Source organism: Uloborus diversus, chromosome 7, assembly GCF_026930045.1.
Source record: "Uloborus diversus isolate 005 chromosome 7, Udiv.v.3.1, whole genome shotgun sequence".
NCBI classification, from domain to species: domain Eukaryota; kingdom Metazoa; phylum Arthropoda; class Arachnida; order Araneae; family Uloboridae; genus Uloborus; species Uloborus diversus.
The window spans coordinates 98,638,715-98,665,029 of record NC_072737.1 but is presented as its reverse complement, the minus strand read 5'-3'; the positions used below and the strand labels follow the sequence as shown (position 1 = coordinate 98,665,029).

Below are 26,315 nucleotides of genomic sequence, written 5' to 3'. Positions count from 1 at the left end.
TAGAAGAGGTAATTACTACGAAGCGTTACAAAAAGCGGCTTACCTTGAACGCTATTACGTCAGGTGACATCACGGAAATAATGTATCGTTTTGTTCCAATAATTACCGTATTGGATTTTGAGCGAAAAGACTTCCTGATGCTCGTTTCCTAGTTAGCTTTTTCTACTATGTTTGCCAACATAGCGAGACTGTTCGTTGTTATGTCAAAAAAAAATAATAAATAAATAAATAAATAAAAAAAATGCAGCCGTTTTGCATCTTAGTGCTCACAAAAGCAGATACAGCCTCTAGTTTTTGAAGGCTGTCATTACTGAAATATGATCGGACATGACTAAAAAGAAAGGGGGGGGGGGATGTCACAATTATCAATCTATTGGAAAATAACCCAAAGCTAAATAAAATTATATAAAACTTGATGTTAGCAGATTAAAACCGCTTAGTTTGATTGCAGATTTTCCACAGTCCTCAACTTTTATTTCAAGACTTTTTCAGGATTTAGATTGAACGAAAATGATGTTCACTATACAACCAAAAGTATTAGACGCTTAAAAAAATTCACATTTTTTACGGATTCACTAGCCTTTGTCAAGGTATGGCTTCATCTGTCATTTTTCAATGAAATTAAACCACCCATGTATTTAGGGGACCAGCAACAAATTGAAGAAACAAAAAGTTTTTTCATCATCCTTTATCGGAAGTAGCTGAGAATAAGCTGTAAATTTCAGTTATTTGTAAGTTTTTGGCTCATAATACGCAGATTTTTCCATCAAACCTTGCCAAACTCTCAAAAAACTTGATAGCAAGCAACAGAAATGTAATTCTTAAACTTGAAATAAAAAATGTTGACAATCTGTTGAAAACTGAACATTTAAAGGAACTAATTTTTCGCTACCCTTTGCACAACAGAGGCGGATACAAGGGAGGTACGAAGAGGGCGATTGCCCCTCGCTTGAGAGACACTGCCCCGGTAATAATTTTCGAACTGAGGTTTTAAAAAGAAAGTGTTGGCCATTTTTACTTCCTTTTACAATAAAGGAAGTATTGTATTCGCGAAAAAAATTTCACTCAAAAATCGACCTTAATTTCCATTTCGCTCACCCCCGAATGAATGTTGAGGTTTTTTTCGACCCGACCACACGTGCATATATACCTGAGAACGTATAGACTCCCGAAATACCCATTTGATTATTCCCGAGTTTAGCGTAATTCAAACAGCGTTCGCACATCACGTTCGCCACGTAAAGCGGACAGAGTAACGTTTTCCGAAAAGAAGCATTCATGCTTTGCGAATGCGAGAAAGGCACATGTCAGTCTCTCACCCACTAGAGAGAGCGCACTCATCTCGTGAAGACCAATGAAATGCGACGCCCAACTCTACGGACGTTAGAGCCGTCAGATATCTGGCTTCTCGTCCCGTCGACGGGTCCCGTACAATACGGCTTGTTGTCATGGCAACGCCGGCCGAAAACTGGTTTTAAGGAGAAAAGCATACGTCGGTGACGGATGTGCGGACGCAGTGTGAATGTTGCATTTATTACAACGAGTTTTCTCGCGACGTCCGTATGTGCGTATGTATGTCGCATAACTCAAGAACGGTATGTCCTAGAAAGTTAAAATTTGGTACGTAGACTCCTGGCGGGGTTTGGTTGTGCACCTTACCTTTTGGTTGCATTCGGGTGTTTCTAAAGGGGTCTTTTGCACCTTTTTTGGGGGAAATCATTGTTAATTTCGATGCAAACTCAAGTGGTGTTATAGTTTGGCGGTCACTTGGCGATACATCGCCAGCATCAGAAAACAAAGAAAAAAAAAACATTCCCCATGGTAGTGAATTAAATCATGAACAATGAACTATGAATTATTAGCTAACATTAAATGTGTTTAAAAGACTACATAACATTAGAACATTTTTCCATTTTCCTAAACATATCTTAATTACTAAGAACCGTGCATATGTTGTACCTTGGAACGTGTCCTAAGGTACAAAATGTTTGATTGTCCCAAGGTACAATCACCTCGTTGTTTAAGAAAAACCGAAATGATGGTCAATCAGGATGCACTATCATTTTCTCATAAGCAAAATATTTAAAATTCTGCTCTTATATAACAAAATAAAATTCAGTTGATTAAATTTACAAATACTAAGACAGAAAATGAATTTAAAATGAAGAAAAGATTTACTTTGAAGTAATAAAATTTTCTTTTTCTCACAAAATCGTCAATTTTACTCATTTGATGCTGATTTTTACTATGTCACCATTTAGTGGTGACGGTTACAAGAACATATCTGCCAAAAATAGATTCTTAGAAATTCGCAGTGTCCCAAAATACAAACCAGGGGCTCCTATATTCAAAATTGTAAGGGGGGGGGGGGCTCAGGCATTTTAACCATGGTTTAGCAGGATATTTTCCCTATGGAAACCGATTTCAAAACAGATTAGAGTCATTGAAATTTGACATTTTTAATAACTTATTCATTAATAACTGGAGATGAAGTGTTTTTACATTTTTGCAATGAAAAAAGTACTAAAAGCGAGGAAGTTCTAATTTCTAAGGGGGGCTCGAGGCCCCCACTTGCCCCCCTATATGGGTGCCCTTGGTACAAACGTCCCAAGGAACAACACTTTTAGGAACCTGTCGGCGACCTAATGAGACGAGGTAGTGAAAAAGATCGTACTGAGTGGCTTCAATATCATCCTTTTTTTAAGGGATTTGGGGGGGGGGGGGCAATATTTTATTGTGCGAATTTTTTGAGGACTATGACTTATTCGCCTTATTTTGCTACTCCGATCATCCCTAATTCATTGAAAATTTAGTCTCGTTTTAAAAATGCCGTCTAATGGATAAGTTTATATTGTTGGCCATGTTCTGACGATACATTAAACTTGCATTGATGTGGTACTTAGTTCCTCTATTAAATAACGAGAAAATGTAAGTTTACCAATGTAATTGTGTCAATTTGGTACGATTATAATTTCTGTTGGATAGAGAGAGGGGACTCATTAGCAGCCAAAGTGAAATTCATGCAAGAAGGTAATATATTTAGGGCTAAAAACGTGAACTTAAAAGTGGGTGATATAATTTCTCATTAATTGTCCTTAAAATGTTTTGGGAAACTGCACTACATGATGAAACTGTTTTGTTTGCGAAGAGAGATGAATAGGAAAAGACCAAGAAGTTTGAATCAGTTGCGTGACAGAATCCATTGTTGCAGACGTAGTTCGAATTGTATCGGTCATTGATCTCATCTGCATCGTACCCAATGTTTACATTTTTTTATTTTTTTTTTTTTTGTTATGTGTACTTGCATAATCCCACTCGAAAGAAATAACATATCAAATCTGAATACTATAAAATAAAGATCGGCAAAACCCTGCCTTAAAAAGAAGGCTTTAAAAGAAAACATAAATTAATTTCGTGTTCTGTTTATTAAAAGGAGCTGTCTATGATGGTCTTTCGGCAGTGATAAAGAATTTTTTTTTTTTACGCATCCATGCCCACTTGCGTTATTTCCATAATAGAATCTTCCTTCACTAACAAATCAAAAAAGATCATTTCTATTGTCTAGGAATGGCTCAAAAGTGTCAATGTGAACTAGGAATGTGTCGTTCATGAACAAACGGGTCAAAAAGAATGAATCCTTAAAAAAACGGATCCGTTCGTTCACTTAAAAAATGAACGACCGTTATTTTGAACTGTGAGCAGTTTGAAACATTGTATTGATGCACTTGTGACAACATCTATTTTTTTTTTAAATTGCATTCATCTTCCAATTTTTAACTCTCAATCAATCTCAAATTTCTTTTTTCTCAGCGCAGTACAACATATTCATTCGAACCTCTTTATTTTCTGCTTTATTCATAATTTTTCTTTAATCAATGCAGTTCATTTGCAATTTTCCAATGCATCCATTCGTAATGTTTTGTGTAACTTGTTTGGGCTACTAACAAAACGTTTGAACAGTCCACTTCCTGTCCAACGCACCTGCTAAAATCGTTCTCACGCTTTCTATCAGCAATATTATTTCTAAAAATAAAAAATTATTAAATAAAAACAAAACACCCGACTGCGCAAAGACCAAAAAAACTAAAGAGAAAAATGTATAAGCCCAGTAGTTTAGAATATTATTAAGTACTACTGAATAACTACACCTTTGAAATAGTTTTATAACCGTACACAGATAAGACAAATCATAAATTCAAAAGCAGAATAGAAGGATCAACAGTCGGGGATCATTCAAGTTTTACGGGGTTCCTTGAATCAGAAAGGAGTGGGAAATCAGAAATCTCTCTCCCATCGAGCATGTGTGGGATATGATGGGATGGCGATTGCATCTGGCAATGAATGTTGATAACCTCGTCCGACAATTGGAGCGAATTTGGCCGGAAATACCGCAGGACACCCTTTGGGAGCTTTATCGATGTTTGCCACGCCGTTCTTCAGCTTGTATCCAGGATAGAGGCGGGTCAATACCTTATTGAACTAGTTACTGTAACTCTGACATAAATTATTCAATTGTTCTGAGAATTTAATCATTTACAATTCTGTGCATTGTCTTCCTATCCACCAATTTTTGTCTGAATCGGATCACTCTTTCTTGGTGCGTCGATGTTTTTGTTATAGAGTGTAAAATTCAAGCTGATTTTTCTACGTTGCAATGCTTCAGTTATACTATATTTCATTGACTGCTGAGAAATCATCATTAGATTTTTATAATATAGGTAATTTTTTATCGTGCAGTTGATTCATGATTGTGTGAAAGTGAAGAAAAATTCATTATGTGAGCCATGGATTCCCAAAGTGGGAGCCGCGACACCCTGGGGAACCGCAGGGAGACACGGGAGGGGGGAGGCCTGCCGCGAAGTGTTCATGGTTTCAATGTATTCAAACATCCGTACCTCAGAGTACCCGTATCTGCGTACCCGCAGACCTAGGACTCAACGGCTTAAGAAATTGAAAAAAAAAAAAAAACTAGCACTAAGACTTATTAACGTTGCAAATACACACTGCTGGCTTCTGGGTAGCAGCTCTTTGTTGCAGGGGGGGGGGGGGGAGCTGGTAAATTATTGCAAAATATTTTTTTTTAGGGATTACGTTGATACAACTTGACGCGGAATAGAATTCTACGTACAACGCACTAATAAACTGAAAATCACAATTTTTGCACTTAACGTTTGTCTGACTTTGAGGTACAGATATAATAAACATGTGCTAGGATGCCATGGGAAAATCTTTAAAGGTTACCGCTAATCAAAAAATTTGGGAACCCCTGGTGCAAGCAGAGGTGCCTCTTATCCTAAGAGCAAGGGCGCTCACCTAATTATCGCACCCTCCTCCCAATGAGAAAAATACCCTTCAAAAAACCACCCTCCTAAAAATTTTAAGAGCGCAGTCCTGTGCTATGACCCCCCCCCACACACACACTAGGTAGGCACCCTTGGTGCAAGCAACCAAGGGCGCCCATATAGGGGGGCTCAATCCCCCTCTTAGAAATTAGAATTTCCTTGTTTTTAGTACTTTTTGCTTTGCAAAAATGTAAAAATATTTCTTCTCCAGCCATTAATGAATAAGTGATTGAAAATGTCCAATTGTAATGACTCTAATCTGTCCTGAAATGGTGTTCATGGGAAAATATCATGCTAAACCATGGTTAAAATATCTGAGCCGCCCCTCCCCCTTACAATTTTGCATATGGGCGCCCATGCAAGCAACAGAATCCTGAAGTTATGATTGAAAACAATATTCATTTCTCTCGATTTCATTTGGTTTTCTAGCGCTGTCGGGATTTTACGCTCGTGTTGGCTTGACAGAATGTTCAAGATGTATTCAGTGGTTTTACGTAGAAAGCACTTGATTTATATTCATTCAAATTCGGCGTCGTTTGAGACACGTCTGTATTGAATTTAATGATTTTGTAAATGAGGCAAACGTTACTTTCACGAACTTCCAACCTTGAGGAGAGGTTTTTCTAGTTCACGGTTGGGCGTTTCGTTGCTGCCGGTAATTAGCGTGACCTTTTTCGGATGGTTACATCATAAACGTATTGAGCGGATATTAATCCACTGTTTTGATTCCGAAATGAATACTTAGCTTTTGCACAAACACAGGACTTCCAATGGCGACTAAAAAGAGAAGGCGAGAGGGGGGTAATTATTTCAGCCGAAACGACTATTTTGTTTTGGTTGCAAAAAGCGTGGCAACTGATTTGCAAATAAGCGACTAAAATCAAGAACAATTCCGTTTATTTCCTTCCTTCGCACGGTACTTGTGAGATTCTTTATTACAACCTTTATTTTCAACTAGCTAACATACCCAGCTTTGCCTGGGGCAGTAATAGTAAAGAGAAACAATGGCGTCGTTTCCAAAATTTTAAAAGTATCTTTTTCTGAAAGAGCGTGCTTAAAAACATAGGATCTGACCATTGTTTGATAAATTTGTTTACGTTTAATAAAAAAAAAATACTTAAATCGGAGCGCTTTCATTGTTTACTGCTTCTGCCCATGACTTCACAAACGATGAAATGCCGTTCAGTGTTGCCATTCACAGTGCAAAATACTTAATTCGCATCTGTACTCACGTGTATTGGCAACGATATGGTTGATAGCAAGCGTAGAGCGCAATTTTAATTCGCTGCTTGATTATCATAACGTGGAAACGTAGTAGAAAGATGCGACAAAGTGCATCATTTGTGACGTCATCAAGACCACGCCTTGTTTGAAAAATCGGACATTTAAAAGAAATTACTTTCATTTTCCCAACAGTTTTTTTTTTAAATTATTTTTTGAGCAATCACGATTGCTTATTGCTTTCATTTGAGCGTCCTTGATGTCCGGTTCCTTTTTAAGAAGGAACCAGGAGCCTCTGCAGCACCACCACCCACCGTCCTCTGCAGGCGCGGTCCTGAGTTATCCCCTTCTCCTGGTCGGAGGCGTCCATATCCTACACACACTCACACACACACGACTTCACACATATACACTCAACACACGCCCATGTGCATACACACACAAGCCTACACACACACACAAGCCTACACACATATACACTCACACACGCCCATGTGCATACACACACAAGCCTACACACATATACACTCACACACGCCCACGTACATACACACAGGTCTACTTACACACACACAACTATGCACACGTAACCGCCCTGGAGGAAGGGCTTGGAGGGACAAGAGCCATTTCTAGAAACAATAACTCCAACGAGTAGGGTCCTGTCGCAGATCGGGAGAACGAAAAACATAATTTGAATTCAAAATTTCAGAATTCAAATTAGTTTCCTTTCTTTTTTTTATTTTCTGGATCCATGTTTTTTTTGCTTATTCTATCCATTTCAATGACTAAAAGAAACCACCCCATTTATACAGTAGACCCTCGTTTTACGCGGGGGTTACTTCCAAGGAAATGCCGCGTAAATTGAGACCTAATACTAGTGTTAAAATAGGGGTTTGGTTCCATAGATAACAAAATACTTCATTCTAGTGATGACTAATTGTTTAATAACTTTAATGTGTACTTACATCGACTTTTATGCACAACATGTATAAAGAAAACATAAATTTCGTGTTCGTTCTGTTTATTAAGAGGAGCTGTCAATAATAGTCTTTCGGCAGTGATTAAGAATTTTTTTCTGTAATTCTTTGCAGAACATTAACTCATTCATGACCACTCGCGTCATTTCCATAATAGAAACTTCCTTAACTAACAAATAAAGAAAGATCATTTCTACTGTTTAGGAATGGCTCAAAAGTTTCAATGTGAACGTTTTTGGTTGTGCGTCACCGACGTCGGTATCCTCGTTGGTTTTGGCTTCCTTGTCACTCATAAAAGCTATTCTTCCAGTGAGTTCTGAACTGGTGAGTTTAATAACTTTATTTCTGGAAAGAGCTTGGAACCAGTAGCATATGTCTCCAGTGGCCCAAGCTCGATTATTAGCACGCCAAAATGCAGTTGATTACGCATTTATACGTTGATAATCTGCAATCTTTAGGAGTTTGGATTTTAAAAGAGGGGAAAATTTTATTGCATTGCCGCATCCGCGTAAAGCCTAAACTTATCCGCGTATAATAAAATAAAGGTGTCAAATCTTAAACTACGTATTATCGAAACTGCGTAAAATAAACCCGCGTAAAACGAGGTTCTACTGTACTTTCCTTTATTTGTATTGAGCTGTGCCCCTCGGTTCACCCGCGTTAATAAGACAACAATGAATGTAAAAACTATTTTAAGTACATCACGCTATCACTACATAGTGTAAAATGAAGTTTCCAAAAAGCGTCTGTTTGTGTAAAACGCGCAAAACTCGAACTACCCGGCCGATTTCGCTGAAATTTTCACAGTATCGTTTTAGCCCCGGAAGGGTTTGCAGGCCAGCTCGAAAAAAATCCGACGAGTAGTTCTTTTTTTAATTCTAATTTAGGCCCAGTTTTCACATAAATTTCCGAACATGGGGGCGAAAAAGAACTTATATTGATATTACATATCGTTGGAAAGGGTAGAATTACGCAATTTGTTTCAATGCTCTAACTAAAGCGACATTTTTTACTCCAGATCTATCTCGACCAATGGTCGAAAATCTATTTTTCTTTTCTAAAGGAAAAAAAGTTAAAACATGTTCGAAAAATCTCATCTCCATTCAAGTTGTTAACCATTTTATTTTCGCGTTTCAATGGTTACGCTTTTTAAATCCATTGTTTATTTCCATCTTTCTCATTTTCACTTTAACTTATTTTAAAGTGTTTCATGGTTATGATTTTTAAATCCATCTTTCTCATTTTCATTTCTTGGAAGTATTTTATGTCGTCATTGTTTGGGAGATAAAAAAATTTTGCATTATGTTTTTTTTTTTTTTAAATTTAGCCAGATTGTTGAGCATAAATCGCTCGACCAAATTTTTATTATGGTAGACTGGGTAAAGCGGGGCTACGCAGCTAGTGATATATGGTATGTAAAAGAAAAAATTACACACCCTTATGCACATCGATGTTTTCCACTAAATAAGAAAATCGAAAAAAAAAAAAGACAATAAAAAATAAGTGAAAACCCTTGATTTATAAATTTATTAATTTTTAAATGAGCCGGGGGTAATAATTGCTGAAAATCTTCCCACCCGCAGCCGGGTTCGAACCCGAGGCCCTAGGGTTGCTAGCCCAGTACTTTACCTACAGAGCTATTTGGGCTACAAAAAATCGAGCTGTTGAATGCAGCAAAAAATGCATCATGATTATTATTGATTTTTACTTTCTTCTATATCTAATACATAGAAGAAAGTATTGGATTCGTGCAAATTTTCGAATTTCGAATTTTGACGGATTCGAACGTTTTGAGGTGTGCTGAGTCCATTTCGACTATTTTTGGAAAATGTCTGTCTGTCTGTGTGTATGTGTGTGTGTGTGTCACGTCTGTGTGTGACCAGTTTTTTGTAGCCGCGCTACAGCAAAAACTACCGCATGAAATCGAACGAAATTTGGTACACATATGTGCCCCTATGTGAACTTGTGCCCATTGGTTTTTGGCGCGAATTCCTCCAAGGGAGGTGGAGCAATGGGACGTTTTTTGAGTTACGCGTGCTTGCTATTCCTCAGGAAGTAACTGGCAGAATCAAACAAAATTTGGTCCATATGTTGCCATTAACAGGAGCAGGTGCTGATTCAATTTTGGTGTCTAACTCAAACGGGGGTTGAGCTATAGAACGTTTTTTTTGTCGTCAATTGTGATTGCTGTATCTCAAGAAATAATGAACGGAATGAAAGAAAAATTTATCGGCAAGTAGCCCTTAGTGGGTATAAGTAAAAAGAGCTGATTTTATTTCGGTGTCAAAAGCTGAAAAGGGGGTGGCGCAATCGAATGTTCTTTTTTTTCATTGTGAGTGCCATATCTCAAGAAGTAATGCTACGTTCTGGATGAAATTTGGAATAAATGTGAATCTATTTGTAAATAGGCGTTGTTTCAATTTTGGCGCCAATCGCTCCATGGGGGGCTGATTTTTTTTTGTGTAAATAAAAATAGCTTTATAAATGCAACAATAAGAAAGATAAATTCTAATTCGGAACTCCAGCGCTCGAATACGCTACCTTGCGGTGATTTATAAAACTGCGTCTGCACCTAAAACATTGCCACGTTGCGCATCACGTGTGTCTGTTGACGTAAACACAGGCAGTTTGTTCTGAGTATTTATTAACGCAATCGATGTGTCTTAGTTTGCTTTCAGCTACAGAAATTAATTCGTCCCTTAGTAGTATTCTCGAGCTTCTCAAAATAATGTTAGTTTTTCTTATTTCTTTCAAAAAAGTATTAAATGGTGGAAGCGTAAACAAGAAAACTCTGGATTAACAAAATTGGATAACGTTATACCAGGTAAAAATTTTTATTGTTTTGTATGAATTTGTAAGAATATGAGTTTTTTTTAATCTTAAATTAATTTAACTAATCATATTTTGCAGCAGCATTTAGTTGGAATGGACAGTATGCAAAATATTTTCTTGAATATATTATCGTAGAACAAAATGAATAACCGAGAAAGAATTTACTTTATTCCTTTTATTCTCAGCTGAAAGGTTTCGCCAAATTTGTTTAGGGTTATAGTAGTTTTAGTATTGTGCGAGCAAAGTAGCCTTGGCGAGTTTTCGCGTTTTTAGTTAAACCATTTTTAATTTTTATCATGAGTGGAATAAAATGATAGTAAGATTACAGAATTCGATAAGTAAAAAGAAATAATGGTCAATCAACTGAAAAGAAAACTACCACCATATATAAACTGTGAGTACACATTTTATTTATTTTGTTCTGAGTGAATTTGAATAAATATCAGTTTTTCAATTCGATGAAAAAAAAACGAACTTAACAACATTGACTGGACACTTTTCTTTAACCTAATTCCACATAAATGATTTAAATAAAATTTGTTACTACAGTATCCTACTGAAATAGACAGTATGCAAATAAATTTTCTTGAAAATATTTATCTCAGAACAGATTGAAAAATCCAGAAAGAACGTTAAGAATTTGAACAATAAAAAATAAAAGTTCGCCAAAAATCTGTTTATAGTGTTATGGTTTTAAAATTATGTGAAAGAATAATGTATCTTGACAAGATTTCGCATATCAGGTAAATTATTTCCATGACGAATGAATTAAATGCATGATTTCTTTGGATATCCAATCATATAGTCATAGAAATAAATTATCTAGTGTTAAACGTTACTCTTGACAGTCTGCCACGTATGTGCACTATGTGACAAAAATGTCAACAAATGCCGGAAATGTCACGAAACTGAACTTAATATGTACTAATGTATAGAAAAAACGGTACAAAATGAAAATGCCGTTCGAAGCGAACCAAAAATTTATGAATTCCGAATTCAACATCGTGAAAATGGCTGCTTCAGAACAACTTACTGTGTGTTCTACATTAATTGTTTACTTTCGTAATACTTTTTGGTTTCTAATCTCTTTCTATATGGGTCAGAATATCCACAAGACTTTGAAAAATCTTTTCAAACGAATAAAGCGAAAAAATCATTCATACGAACAAAAATCACAACACTTTTAGCATTTTCTTCGCTACCACATGCGTTTGTTTTAGTTTTCAATTCCGCCATTAAACAGTGACTGCAGTGCCCCCTATAGTTCGTTGGAGTTGCGAATACTGTCGTCTGCTTATTTCACGTGATTTTAATTTTTGGGAAATAATCGGAAATGTTATCGCAATGATTTAAAATTAATAACTGTTGCCATTTTATGTTTGTTAACAAATAAAACATCTAATTAATTCAAGCAAGGCTTTTAAAATAACTTTCAAGTCGTTCTTTGCTTTGCTTTTGTGGGAATTCAGGAACTCGGACGGCCGTCAGTGTTTTTTTTTTTTGTTGCTGGGAATATTGCATTCTCTTCAAGCATAGGGATTGATCAGAATTCACAAGAAAGATATAGAAGAAAGTTTCGTGATGGCCACAACATACTAGTTTTCAATTTGTTGTTGCTTCACTCCTATTAATCATAGCGTGATGTGTGATGTTATATATCCTATGGCATTCCTCAATAAACGGACTATTTAACACAAAAATAATTTTTCAATTCGAACCAGTAGTTCCTGAGATCAGCGAGTTCAAACAAATTCTTCAGCTGGTATAGATTTAAAAAAAAAAAAAAAAAATCTTCTGCTTTTCATATTTTAACTTGTCTCCGATTTTTGATCTTTCTTTCGAAGAATTTGCTTTTTTTTGGTCGAAGCGTATGAAATCGAATGAAAAATTTCTAACATACAACATTAAAAAGCAGAAAATTCTAAATGAAATTTAAAAAAAAAAAACTTTAAATTTACCGTATTGTTTTTGAAAAGAACTAAAAAGTGTAGAATAATTTCTCTAAGTTTCATGTATATTCAAAGCCCCTCGCAGTTTCAGAATTTCTCACAGATTGTCTGTAAAATTTGTGATTATGAGTTTTTAATAGCTAGCAAAATACTTGTAAGCTTTAAAAGAAAGAATATGGGACTGACGCAACAGACAATTGGTGGATTTATAATTTAACGAATAATTTTATCGCTCGGTAAATAGTATTAACTGAGATGCAAGTTTTCTCATTGATAGCTATCCTTTACTTTACACAAATAGTTACGCAGTACATGCGTAGTACTTTTTTGTTCATTATAAAAAATGAAATATTATAACTTTTTTTATTTTATTAGCTGTTATTTACTCTACTTTCTAATGTTTTGTTGTCATAGTTTTAGTTAAAGGCTTTTTAATTTATACTATCTATATCCGATCACCGTAAATAAAGCTCATCTATTTTTGCCACTTTGTTAACATTGGTAAAAGTGTTTTTGCCAGGACGTTTTTTACCAGTTTTTCCATGTTTTTTTAAATCGTTGGCAAAAACGTGCCAACCCTACAAATGGATATTCTCCTACAATTTATTTGACTTTGAACAAAGAAATTTTCCTTTAATTTTAACCTTTTTTTTTTTGTTTAGAGGAATGCTCCAAATCATTTTATGCACATTTCAACATTTAAAATCTTGATAAATGATAAAATTTATAATGCAATTTTACAAGGACATACAAGGGAGGTACGATGGGGACGGTCGCCCCCTCCTTGAGCAAGATACAGGAACCTTCTTCAGGTATATTTTCGATATTTAAGCTCCAAAAACGGCAACTTCGCATCATCTTCGTTCGTGTTAGGAGAAAGGGAGCTCTTCCCCGGAATTCTCACGGAGTTGAAGTCTTGAAAACGCAATTGTAGCCGATCTCTTATTTCTCTGGAGATAAGGACCAAAACTTTCCATTGGATTTTTTTCGAAATCGAAGTTCCAAAACTTCAATTTCAGACGATCTTTGATGATATTAGAGATAGGTCTTCCCCTGAATATTTTTCGAGAGAAACACAACTGTACTGTAGGACCCCTTTGATTACGCAAAGGTAAGCGAAGGTGTTCAGTACACTCCTACTCCTTCAGTAATTTTTTAAAATTAAAAGTTTTAAAAAGTAAACAGAGTAAAGAATCGCCCCCTCCTTGAACATTTCCCGGATCCGCCCTTGCAATTTTATCAATTTAATCAAGTGAAATCCACCTAACCGGAAGATACAGAGATAGGCATGGGCACAGTAGGCCTTGGCTCTTTCGGGCTGTCGCTCCACGGGGTTTGGTTTTTCAAGTAAAAATTTTTTCAAAAGTATTGCATGCACACGTTTCGGGGTTTTTCGGTACACCTTCTTCGAGAATTACGGCTTTGGGAAACTCATCAAAACGGTCTCGAAAAAGTTAGTAGCCTTAGTACACAGAATTTCTTTTTGGATGATCCTGCGAAACAGAGCGCAGAGTTTCTGTAGAATCGTAGGAAATTAGACAACGAAAAATACAATTATCCGTGGTTGCGTCAAGGAACTATTTACTACCACAAGTAATGAATAAACTGTTGTTAACAGGGAAAAGAGGACGAAGCAATATTATATTTTGATTGCTTTGTTGCTCAATTCTCAAAGCCGACAGTTTACATTTTTTATTTATTTATTTATTTTTTTGAGAATATTCCTCTTAGTAGCATTTGATGTAATCCATGTTGAAATCGGAAGTGCTTGCCATCTTTTGACTTATCCCTAGTGCCTTCGAATATAATTAAATAATAACAAAGAAAGAAAAAAAAATATGGTGTGTATGCTCTTTCATGGGAGAAAGAAAAACTGTGTAACTCTTTTAATCGTCTGTTGTCTCTGAAAAACCGGATTCTGATCTGTCATATTTATTCGTGTCAAGAGAGAAAACCCCGTAAAAACTTCTGCGCATAGAAAAGTTGGCCGCTCAACTCATACCTTTCTGACGTTCTATCGCCTCGGGGTGCCGTTGAACTTAGTAGAAAGTTTTGCACAGGTTATTGTGTCAACTTACGTTATTCAGTTTTAAAATGCATTCGAGGATTTTCTTTTTCTCCTCAAGATATTAAGTCTTTCTGGAAGTGGGAATTGGGTTTTCTGACCAATCGCGTGTGGAAAAACCTGCGTTGCAATGGTACTTCTCCAAGTTTATAAACAATACACTGGGAATAATTTCTTATAACATATATCGAGTATGAGACAGAAAACGTATGATCGCAGCAATGTGTGAGCAACATTCGACAGTGCACCTACCATTATAGTCGGAGCGCCCAGGGCCGCCAGACCTTACTTATTTTCTAAGTAACAAAATGTGTAGAACAGAATGGAGTTAGCATGTACTTTGAACATACGCGAGTCTATTAACTTGGACCGAGGGCCAATTCGCAGGTGCTGCGTATTTAATGTACGCAAAAAAATGTGATAACCTTACTTATTTTCTTGGTCTCAATTTTTATATATGATACTCAGGGAGCTATTCCAAAACATTTTATAAGCTGCCAGACCAATCGCATGGGCCAAACATCCCGCCAGACGCAGTTAAAACGTCGCTGTGAGTACCTTCTAAGCACTGAAAAATATCGTCTGCTTTCAAAAAGCAATATTGTTGAAGCAGAAAACCTGGTAAAAAGAACATGAAATGGGATTTCAGTGAAACCCCGATTTTACGTCCCCTGAATCTACGTTTTCTCCACATTTCACGTTTTTTCATCAGGTTCCAGTTATCAGGTCCCCCAGTAATGCCTACTAACTTAGACCGAGGACCAATTTTCAGGTACTGGGTACTGAATGTACGCAAAAACAGTGATAACTTTACTTATTTTCTGAGTGCTGATTTTGTCATATATTTTACAGAATATTGTCAATAGTTCACAGCCAAACTGCCAGACACGTCCCGTGGGCACTAAGGGCTGCTAGTGGCACAACCTTACTTATTTTCAAGACTCAATTTTTATATTATGATACTCAGGGAGCTATTCCAAAACATTTTGTAAGCTGCCAGACCAATCGTATGGCGGCCAAACATCCCGCCGCAGTTAAAACGTCGCTGTGAGTACGAGCGCGACGTTATTGTTCTTGCGCTTAAAGCCTTGGTTTCCTAGGAGCAAATCGTCGATTCTCGGTGTCGCTCCTCGCCGAGGGGAAAACTTGATTCTTCTGCGCGCCCGAGCTAAATCGACGTCGTGAATGGCTAAGCCGGAATCACTTGACTTTGATTTCAGCGTCACGGCGAGGAGCGACGCCGAAGATATGCGATTCCGCTTCTGGGAAACCTGGGCTTAAGCAATGAAAAACATCGTCTGCTTTCAAAAAGCAATACTGTTAAAACAGAAAACCTAGTAAAAAGAGCATGAAACAGGATTTCAGTGAGACTCCGATCTTACGTCCCCGGAGTTAACATTTTTCCCAAATTTCACGTTTTTTCATAAAGTCCCAGTTAGCAGGTACTGGGTCCTGAAAGTAAGCAAAAACAGTGATAACTTTACTTATTATGTACTTATTATTATTTTATTATTACTTTTATCTGGCTGCTTACAAAATGCATTGAAATAGTTTCCTGAGTATCATAATGTAAAAATTTAGACTTAGAAAATAAGTAAGGTTGTGCTACTGGCAGCCATTAGTACCCACGGACGTGTCTCACTGTTTTTGCGTCAGTACCTAAAAAATAGCCCTCGGTCTGAATTAGAAGGCATACTTGGGGACCTGATAACTGGGACCTGATGAAAAAACGTGAAATGTGGGGAAAACGCAGATTCGGGAAACGTAAAATCGGGATTTCACTAAAATCCTATTTCATGTTCTTTTTTCTAAATTTTCTGCTTTAACAATATTGCTTTTTGAAAGCAGACGATATTTTCCACTGCTTAAGCGCAAGAATAATAACGTCACGTTCGTACTCACAGCGACTGTGTCTGGCGGGATGTTTGGCCCATACGATTGATCTGTCTGCTTACAAAATGCATTGGAATAGTTCCCTGAGTATCATAATATAAAAATTGAGACTTAGAAATTAATCAAGGTTATGACTGTTTTTGCGTACATTCAGTTCCCAGTACCTGCAAATTGGCCTTCGGCCCAATAAACATGCGTATGTTCATAGTACAATGCTAACTCTATTCTGTCCTACACATTCTGTTACTTAGAAAATAAGTAAGGTATGGCAGCTCTGGGCTCTTAGACTATTAGCACTGTCACAACAATATCGAGTAATCCCAGTGATGCCATTCTTATCTGACTGATAATCAAGAAAGCAACGATATGTTTTTGACTTAATATGTCGCAATCTCACTTCAAGTTTTATAATATTAGGTGTGATTTTGACATAATAGTTTCGATAATCGTTCCATCTTCATTCACCATCTCAGTTTAGTATGATACAGCTTGAAACATTTGATTTTGACATACTTTCTGTCTCATGCTCGATATCAGGCAAAAAAGTAAAGCCTGCCGAAATACGTCTCTTCATTGATGAAAAAGTCAATGTCGTTGTGAATGAAGACGAAGACTAACCTTACTTAAAAAGTTGTCATAAATTGTTGAAAATTATTATATCAATTGTATTTAAAATAATTATATCAAACGGTGTATAATTTACAAAAAAGTTATTTTTTATATTCGAATCTTTTGTCCATATTGACAAAAGACTAAATCTAGATCAAGACTGAAAAATTATTCCCAATAGCATGGACAAATTATATAATCGTCTTTATGCACAATTTAGCATTGAATAATATTTATTTAAAAACTCTCTAATATTTTTAACACTAGGGGGCTCTGCTCTGTGCTCGTTAACGCTCACCAACCCCAGAAGATTGCTTCGCAATCATATTCGATTCGCAAATATTTAAATCCTCATTTAAAAAGAAACAGATTAAAAACGCATTATGAGCTCTCTTTGGAACAAAAAGCACCCCTTCCCCGGGTTTTAAAATAACTTGTACCAACTTGCAGAGCCGTAAGGGCTAAGATTACATTGAAATTTTGCATTTAAAAAGGTTGTTTTAACTTGCTTATTTTGTTAATATTATTTATTTTTAACAACACTTCATCAGATTACTATGGCTTCAAAAAATTTTATTTGTTGTATACTAATGAGAGAGGAATAAAATGGTGGGAAATATCCAGCAACGCATGAGTTTCGCATAAAATTTCCATCTGTAACATCTTGGTTGACTGAATTTCTAAGAAATGAATGAATTAAAAAGAGAAAAATGGATGAATGAAAATGAGACGAACACGTGCTTTCCCAGAAATCAAATTTCCGTTTTCATAAATGAACAAACCTTGAGCGCGTTTTTATGACAGTTCTACAACATTGTTCCTAAATTTCAATTTCGTCATCTAGAATTTTCCCACAGTGTGACAGCTCATCACCAGGTAATATCAAGTCACGTGATTAAATTTCAGAACCTGTTTTTTTTTCTCTCTCTCTCACTCTCCGCACAATACACTTATCGAACTTAATTAAGGAAAATAGGTCAATCCGAATTGTGGGTAACGCAACGAAGTCTCAGAAAATCAGGTGAGCATTTTCACCGCTTTTTTTCCTGGTTATAATAGATCGGCGTGCTGTGTGTGTGTGCACCATTTGCTGTTGTGGAATGTAAACCCCGGGATTGTGCATTGTGGAAATATTACTTGTGATTTCACTGAAAGCTCGAATTATTTCTAAGTGTTTTGGTGACGAAAGTCATGTTTATGTGCTATTCCGTCCTGCAGCTGTAAGTAATTTAATTTTTATGTACCTTATGTCATGGTAGGGGGCTGATATAGGGGTGGGGTAATGGGTGTCGAGTCCCCTAAACCGTCGACTCTATTTTTCATCCACATCATGTTCTAACTACTTATGAATAAAATGTAAACAATTGCAGCAATCTTTTAAATTTGTTACAAAATTTTAGAGGTTAACATTTGAAATGATACTTTTTTCATTGCTTATGAAATTAACTAGCGGTACCCGCACGGCTTTGCCCGTAGTAGAATATCAAAAGGTCATTTAGTTTGCTTTTGTATTTACAGTTAACGTCTGCTTTGGCGAAGTATTTTTTTTTTTTTTTGAGCAATCACGATTGCTTATTGCTTTTATTTGACCGTCCGTGGCGTTTGGTTCCTTTTTCAGCTTGGATCAGGGACACCAGCATAGCGACCTCTGCAGGCGCGGCTCCGAGCACTGCCTCCTGGTATCCGTTTCTTCTGGTCGGAGGCGTCCATGTCTTACACACACACACACGCCCATACACACACACACGCTCATATACACACACACAAGCTCATACACACAAGCCTTTACACACATACACACACGCCTACGTGCATACACACACAAGCCTACACATGCACGCGCGCCTACACACACACACACGCCTGCACACACACACACACACACACACGCCTGCACACACACACACACACACACACGCCTGCACACACACACAACTATACACACGTAACCGCCCAGGAGGAGGGGTAGGCTTGGGGGTGCGGCAGGAGCTGTTTCTAGGGAAACAGTAGCCCCTAATGAGCAGGGCCCTGTCGCAACTCGTGATTGCGAAAAGCATAATTTGAATTCAAGATTTCAGAATTAAATTAATTCTGAAAATTCGAATTTTTTTTTTTTTTTTAAAGATCTCTTCATACGCAGTCCAGTCACATTATTGTGACCACCACGTACTTTCCACGTCAGAGTTAAATAACCAATCACAGAAGGCAGGTGGCAGCACAGTGCAGTTGAGCGTATATAAAGGGTGTGTGAGGGCTTCGGAAAACATTTCAATCGTTGGCGTAATGCAGAAACGAAGCGATTTATCCGACGTCCAAAAGGGCATGATCATTGACTGTCGGGCCAAGGGTGGAAGCATTTCCGAAACGGCTGAGTTTGTGAACTGTTCGCGTGCCGCCGTGGTAAAAGTGTACCGTGCATGGCAAAATGGGACTGTCCAAAATCAGCGACGTGGCAAATGTGGTGCACCACGGGCCATAGATGACAGAGGCGAACGACGGTTGCGGAGATGCGTTCGGGCAGATAGACGGGCTACCGTTGAGCAACTGACCACCAAAATGAACCAAGAGGCTACCAAAAGTGTCTCCCAAACTACTATTCAGCGAACGTTGCTGCGTCTGGGCCTCCGAAGCAGACGCCTGGTTCGTGCACCTATGCTGACTGCTGTTCATCGACGACAAAGGCTAGAATTCGCACGCCAGTACAGCAGCTGGACGTCCACTGAGTGGCGACAGTAGTGTTTTCAGATGAATCGCGTTTTATGCTCCATCGGACAGATGGACGTTGGCGTATAAGGCGTGAAACCTCTGAAAGGAAGCACCCTGCAACCATTGCTGGAATGGTCCAAGCTGGAGGCGGGAGCATTATGGTCTGGGGAATGTTTTCCTGGCATTCTCTGGGTTCACTGATCATTGTGGAAGGCACGATGGATCAATACAAATACGCATCTATCCTTGCGGACCATGTCCACCCCTACATGCGCATTGTTTTTCCTCAGGATCATGGCATCTTCCAGCAGGACAATGCGAAGTGCCATACAGCTGCAAGTGTACGTGCGTGGTTCGAAGAGCACCAGGATGAGTTTACCGTCCTCCTCTGGCCAGCAAACTCACCTGACTTAAACCCAATCGAGCATCTGTGGGACCATCTCGATCGAGTTGTTCGCGCCATGGATCCTCAACCGCGTAATCTAGCGCAGCTGGCCACGGCATTAGAGTCGGCATGGCTCAACATGCCAGGGAACACCTTCAAGGACCTAAGTGACTCTCTTCCTGCACGTCTCGCAACAGCCCGCACTGCGAAAGGTGGTTATTCTGGCTTTTGACAGATGGTCACATTAATGTGACTGAACTGTGTATTTTGGCAGATTTGAAAACTAAACACTTAGCTTAACAGAAACCAGAAAAAGCCTTAGAGAGATTTTTTTAAAGATCGAGGAAGTTTCCCTTCTTGACTCAAAGTGCAAATAAGATATTTTTCCATAATTAAACACTATAGATTTTAATTTAAATCCTTTTCAATAAAAATAAGGATTGTTCGTTAAAATAAGCACGTTTTTAAAAATGTTATTAAAAAAATCATAATAAAAAAAATCTATATCAATAAAATGAAGAATATATGTGTGTGCGTGTATATATGTGTCTATGTTCCTTACACAAATCCTGTTTACATCGTATCTCTACCAAAATTGGCAGGGAGGTATTTGAGCATCCAAGAAAGAACGTAGGGATTTTTTCGAACGCCATAAAAGTACCGAACCTTTCGAACTTTACTTTTAGGGCCCGAAAATGACATTAAATGGCTCTTTCTACCCGAAATAATGATCCGATCAGTTCTATTTTAGCGACGTTCGAAAGCCCGCAAAAATACCCCTGGAGTTTATTTCTTGACCGACGGAAGGCCTCCAAACGCTTCCTTCCAACATCGCCAAGGATCGTCTAAAATTACCTTTTTGAAACTTCAGTTCCGAAAAGTTCCAGAGAGGGAAATTTAACCCCTTCAAATCTGGTTTACACTTGCGTTTTAGAACTTCATTTTGGAAAAATTGCCTGTGCAGGTCTCCTCACGGGAAAGCTGATCACTTCATCCCCCGCCCTTGTATTCATCCTTGAAATAAACATTTGAAAAAAAATAACTAGAATAAGTGAAAAATAATCACAAAATTAGCGTAAAAATATCGCAAAAATGTTATTATTTTGCTTATTTTGTATTTTAAAAAAATTAAATGGACATCTAAGAAACTCAGAAGACAAGTCAAATTTTTTCCTACAGTTGAGAATCCCTGTCTATGCTTAACAGTACATCCATTTCGTAACTAAGGTGACTATAACTTCCCGTAGTTTTCATGAAGCCTGCCCCATTGTCGCCGCACATAGTGTCGGGACGCAGAAATGTCCCGTTTTTAAAATTTAGCTACCTACTCTGGAAAATAATTTAAAAAAAAAAAACGTGTAAGCAATTTGACTACACATGATAAAATTAGAACCGATATCAAGTTAGTCACATAAGTAAAAAAATAGCAGTAAATTAATAGAGCAAAGTTAGCATACACCACGCGATTGAAGATCAGTGTGTAGAAAATAGTGACTCTATTTTGCAAATACAGTCGACTCCCCTACAATGCGATCCGACTTACGCGAAATGGCTATAACGGAAGTTTTTCAGGAGCACCGAATTTTAGAGCTAAAGCGAATTCCTCGCTCTCAACACGAAAATATTTGGAAAGGAATCGTGATGCTAAGCTGCAGCTTTGTTATTGACTGCTAAACATTAATAGTGAATGTACTTTCATCCTTTCAGCATCACTGACTGCGCATACTCCCACGTACCGCACTATAAACATAGCATTGTTAGTGTGTATGTATCACCACTCCTCATTTTTCATTTATTTATTCTAAATATGAAAGGTGATGAAATATTGTGGCTTCTAGACACGCTGTTTCATCTAAAATTTTTAAGATGAAAACAAAAAGCGAAAGTTTGCGACAATTTAAGAAAAGGTGAAGATTCTTGATATGCTTGAACAACTCGAAAGTGGGTCGAAGGTAGCACGACAATTAGATATGGGGAGAATCTTTCATACGTATAATTAAAAGTCAAGAGAAGGCAATCCGTTTAAGTCCAGGGGGTCCCAGAGGGGTGTTACCATGGATGTAAATGTTATAATAGTAAATGCGAAGCTTTTGTATTTAAAAATATATTAGAATAACAATCAGATTGCGTATAGGATAAATCATAATCTTCAATTTTGAAGTTATAAATGTAACTTATTTTATCTATTGTATAGTACTATTATAGTGCAAGGCTTTATTATTAGTACTACATACCGTACGTACCGTACTGTTTCATTTTTATGTCTCTCTCTCCCATTGATCATTGAGTTTGTGCATCGAAACAGTATTTTATGTTGAATAATGCAACTTTTTTTGAAATACGGTAAAAATTCAGCTCTTTATGTAAGAAACGGTAATATACAGGGTGCCCACAAATAACTGACGGTTCAAAAAAATTTTATTACTGTAGTACAAGTTTTTTTATAGTGATTAAATAAATGTTAAATAAAAGTAACGTCATTGTTGATCAATGTTTAAGTAATGGTTTCTATTCTCGCGCCTTTAACTGTAACCACGAATGACAAACTTTTTGGAAAGGTTTCTGCAGCAGCATGCACTACAGAACATGGAATTTCATTCCATATTTTACCAGTCCAGAGGATTGAGATCTGGACTGGATGCAGGCCCTTCTTCTATGGAAATAAAGGATGGACAATTCTGTTTGCCCCATTGTTGAACAATCTTTGCTTTGTGGCGGGTGCCGAATCTTGCTGAAATGTGAATGAATCCTTTTTAAATAATTTTTGGGCTTCTTTAATCATGTGAGATCAATACTTTTTGTAAATAATAAATTTTGTCAATTTTCACACCTTTTTCAATAAAAATGAGCAGTTTTCCTCACTTGCTTATAGCAACCCAAACTATTACTGAAAATGGTTTCTGGAACCTCTGAACAATTCTTTTAGTTGAACTGATATTCTGCATTGATGTTGCATAAATCCTGTTATTTTGCCTGTTATGAGATGCTTGTTGCAAAAATAATTTCTCTTCCGAACAAATTAATTTATTTGTCATTGCATCTGAATTTCCGATTACTTTATTTATTATCTCCAAAATCTGCCTGAAAGGCATAAAAATGCATTTGCTCAAAAGACGTTAGTTACACACAGCGAACTGATTAGTTAATTTAAACCAATCCCAAACTAATATTAGATTATATTGAAAAATTCTTATTTTCGCTGACTCGTTAACCAGAAAACGTTTCTCTCAGTCGGCAGTGTATTTATCAAAGCTCTCCATTGCTGTTTCGTGCTGGAAAGAATTTGAAATCATACTCTATTAGTTCTCTCGTCGATTTTTCGCGTTCATATTGCTTCGAATTTCAGTACGTAGTTCGAGATTCAGAAAATGATCTCCGACAGTGTTGTTTGCAACCCAGATTACACGTACACACTGACCAACTAATAAAATAAAAATGAGTGACATTTTTGCTCCAAAATTATCGGAATTCTTTAAAGGCCAATAAGAATTCTCCACTTAGAACTGAAAAGCTGCAGATTAGAAGCAGAAAGTGAATAGATTTTCCTGAAATTTGGAATGGGTGCATCCACTCGGCGGCCGTTCAGAAGGGTTGGGTGGCCGTTGCTAGGGGTGTTTTCAACATTAAATCTATGGTCTAAAAAATCCGTGCCGCAAAAAAAGTGGCCGTTAAGAAGGGTGGCCGCTTAAGACAAGTGGCCGCTCGGAGAGATTTCACTGCATCATTTTATATTCTTTCGATTGCTTTTATTTATTGATATTCTGTTAATTCGTGCTTTTAAAGTCAATTTTTTCATTGAGAGATTGAATTCGGTACTGTCTCTTCTAGAAAGCAGACCCCTTTTTCCTACTTTTTAGAGCTCTCTCCTTATTTTTCTACTTTTTCCTTTTTTTTCCTACTTTTTCTTTCTTTAGTATAGCACTTCTAATTGTGCATTTTTTCTTATTTTTACAATGCCGCACCGATAATTTTCTGCATGTTTCAATTTTGAAAAGCAAAAGAAACAAGCGGATCCTGAGCTTTTCATTGACTGACTACAGTAATTTCTGGAAGGAACGCCGCGGCGTCTGCGTGCTTAAAAATTAAATTTTCGTAAGTGACTTGCCGTTGCGGCGTTTATGATCGAATTTTCTTTTTATCGTCCCGACTTCAGTCCTACTGTTTTAACAAAACAATAAAGAAATAGATACTGGCATATTCTGATGCAATTATATATTATTTACTCGTCAATTAGAAACTTTAACTAAAAGTAAACGGCCGACTGTTCAAAAAGTGAGGGAAAAGCCGAATTTCCTTTTTTGCCAATTTTTCGTACATATGATTACAAGTGAAATGGAGCTCTATTTAAACAGAAAGGCAATGTAAAACTGTAAAGGGAACGTAAGGAAGCGAAAAAATGAAAAACCTGTACACTGTACATATTTTATTAATGTTATCTTTACTAATAATAAAGCTGAATGTCTCTCTGTCCGGAGGATGCCTGGATGTCTGGATGTCTGTAGGATATCTGTAGGATGTCTGTGACGTGCATAGCGCCTAAACCGTTCGGCCGATTTTTATGAAATTTGGCACGAAGTTAGTATGTAGCATGGGGTGTGCACCTCGAAGCGATGTTTCGAAAATTCGATGTGGTTCTTTTTTTATTCCAATTTTAAGAAAAAAAACTATCATAAATTACGAAATTATCATAACGTGTAACCGTAACATGGGCACAAGCCAATTGGCGAGATACGAAATTATCATAACATGTAACCGTAACATGAGTACAAGCCAATTGACGAGAAAATTCACAATACATTATTTGTAAATACAGGCGAACCAAAAGACCTTTTAATTTTTCTATTACGGGCGAAGCCGTGCGGGTACCACTAGTTACAAAATAAAAGCCACAGATAACAGAAATTCGTAAAAATGGACCACTTCAAAAATAATCGCGGAAACTAAATTTTTTCATACGTAAATATGATTATTGTTCATTCTAAATCGGAAAAATGATTATAAATTTATAAAGTTTCATTTTCTTTCTTTGCAAAGAGTATTTGCAAAAAAAAAAAAAAGACAACTTGTATGGTCAAAACGTTCCCGATTTTGGAGAAAAATCGGAAATCAAATTAAATGCGAGATTCCGTTTTTATTTCTTCCCATTTTTAAAAATTGGGGGGATGGAGCCACAAGCAAATATGTAATGTATTTTTTTTTAGTGGGTATTTTCTACTCTGATATATTATCAATATCGAGGAGTTGCTCATCATTTTTATGTTCTGCGTTTATGGTAATGCGGCATTTCTGAACATTTAAAATTTTTTTGACCGACTCTTACTCTTTTAGGGGTGCGGCCATTATACCATTGCGACGTATCTACTGTAAGTTATTGTATTCAGGGCGCATGATCAAAGAGAGGGGGGAGAGAAAGAGATATATGCAGGCATTTGATGCCAGGTGCTCCCTCTCATTTTCAATTTTGTGAACAATTTCCGAATGAATATTTTTGTTGTATGGTGAAGATTCAGAGGAACTTCATGCCTTCCCTTTCACATGCACAGAGAAACATTAGTAACCGATCTTTGTTTTTGATAAAAATCTTATGTTTACCATGCACGGATTTTTCCTTTTTTTCGTGTCAAAAATTTTGGAACAAGGAGATTAAAATTCATCAAACTAGTAAAACAACATTCGTTTTTATTGCTTGATTAAAATTAAAACTGGCACGTCATTTCAATTTTCCCCCGGGGGGGACTAGCGAAGGATGTATGCTGAATGCAAATTTTATCTGAAAACAACAAAAACCGCACAAACTTGTATGGTCAAGCATTAATTTTCCAAAGCCAGGGAGGGGAGAAATTGACCCCACTTACCCCCTTAAATGATGTCCCTGAAACAAAAATTTACGTTGAATTATAAAAATACATAACATAATACAAACTCTATAGTTTACTTATTTCTTTATTTGTTTAGTTTAATTATTTTACTATAAACTAGTGGTACCCGCACGGCTTTGCCCGTAGTAGAAAATTAAAAGGTCTTTTGGTTCGCCTGTATATTTACAAATGTATGGTAAATTTCTCACCAATTGGCTCGTCCATGTTACGGTTCCACGTTATGATAACTTGATAACTTACTCGTCCATCTTATGATAAATTTGCTCTGGAAAATGTTCTTAAAATTGGTATAGAAGAACAAAATCTAATTTTCGAAAAATCGCTTCGAGGTGTATACCCCCATGCTACAAACTAATTTTGTGCCAAATTTCATAAAAATCGGCCGAACGGTCTAGGCGCTATGTGCGTCACAGAGATCCAGATATGCAGACAGAGATCCAGAGATCCAAATATCCAG

The 26,315-nt window shown here is 37.0% G+C and overlaps 1 protein-coding gene across 3 annotated transcripts in view; it reads left to right on the top strand.

Moving 5' to 3' along the window:
• The window catches only part of LOC129225657 (uncharacterized), a 90,588-nt gene that overhangs the window by 30,616 nt on the left and 33,657 nt on the right, over nt 1–26,315 (top strand). The window contains exon 1 of one of the 3 annotated variants that reach the window (XM_054860133.1): nt 17,841–17,909. The exons of 1 other annotated variant lie outside the window; for it this stretch is intronic. The gene's annotated coding sequence lies outside the window, so the exon portion shown is untranslated. Of the gene's footprint in view, nt 1–17,840; nt 17,910–17,942; nt 18,109–26,315 lie in introns of those variants that run through there. One more of the 3 variants, XM_054860132.1, reaches the window with a different exon arrangement.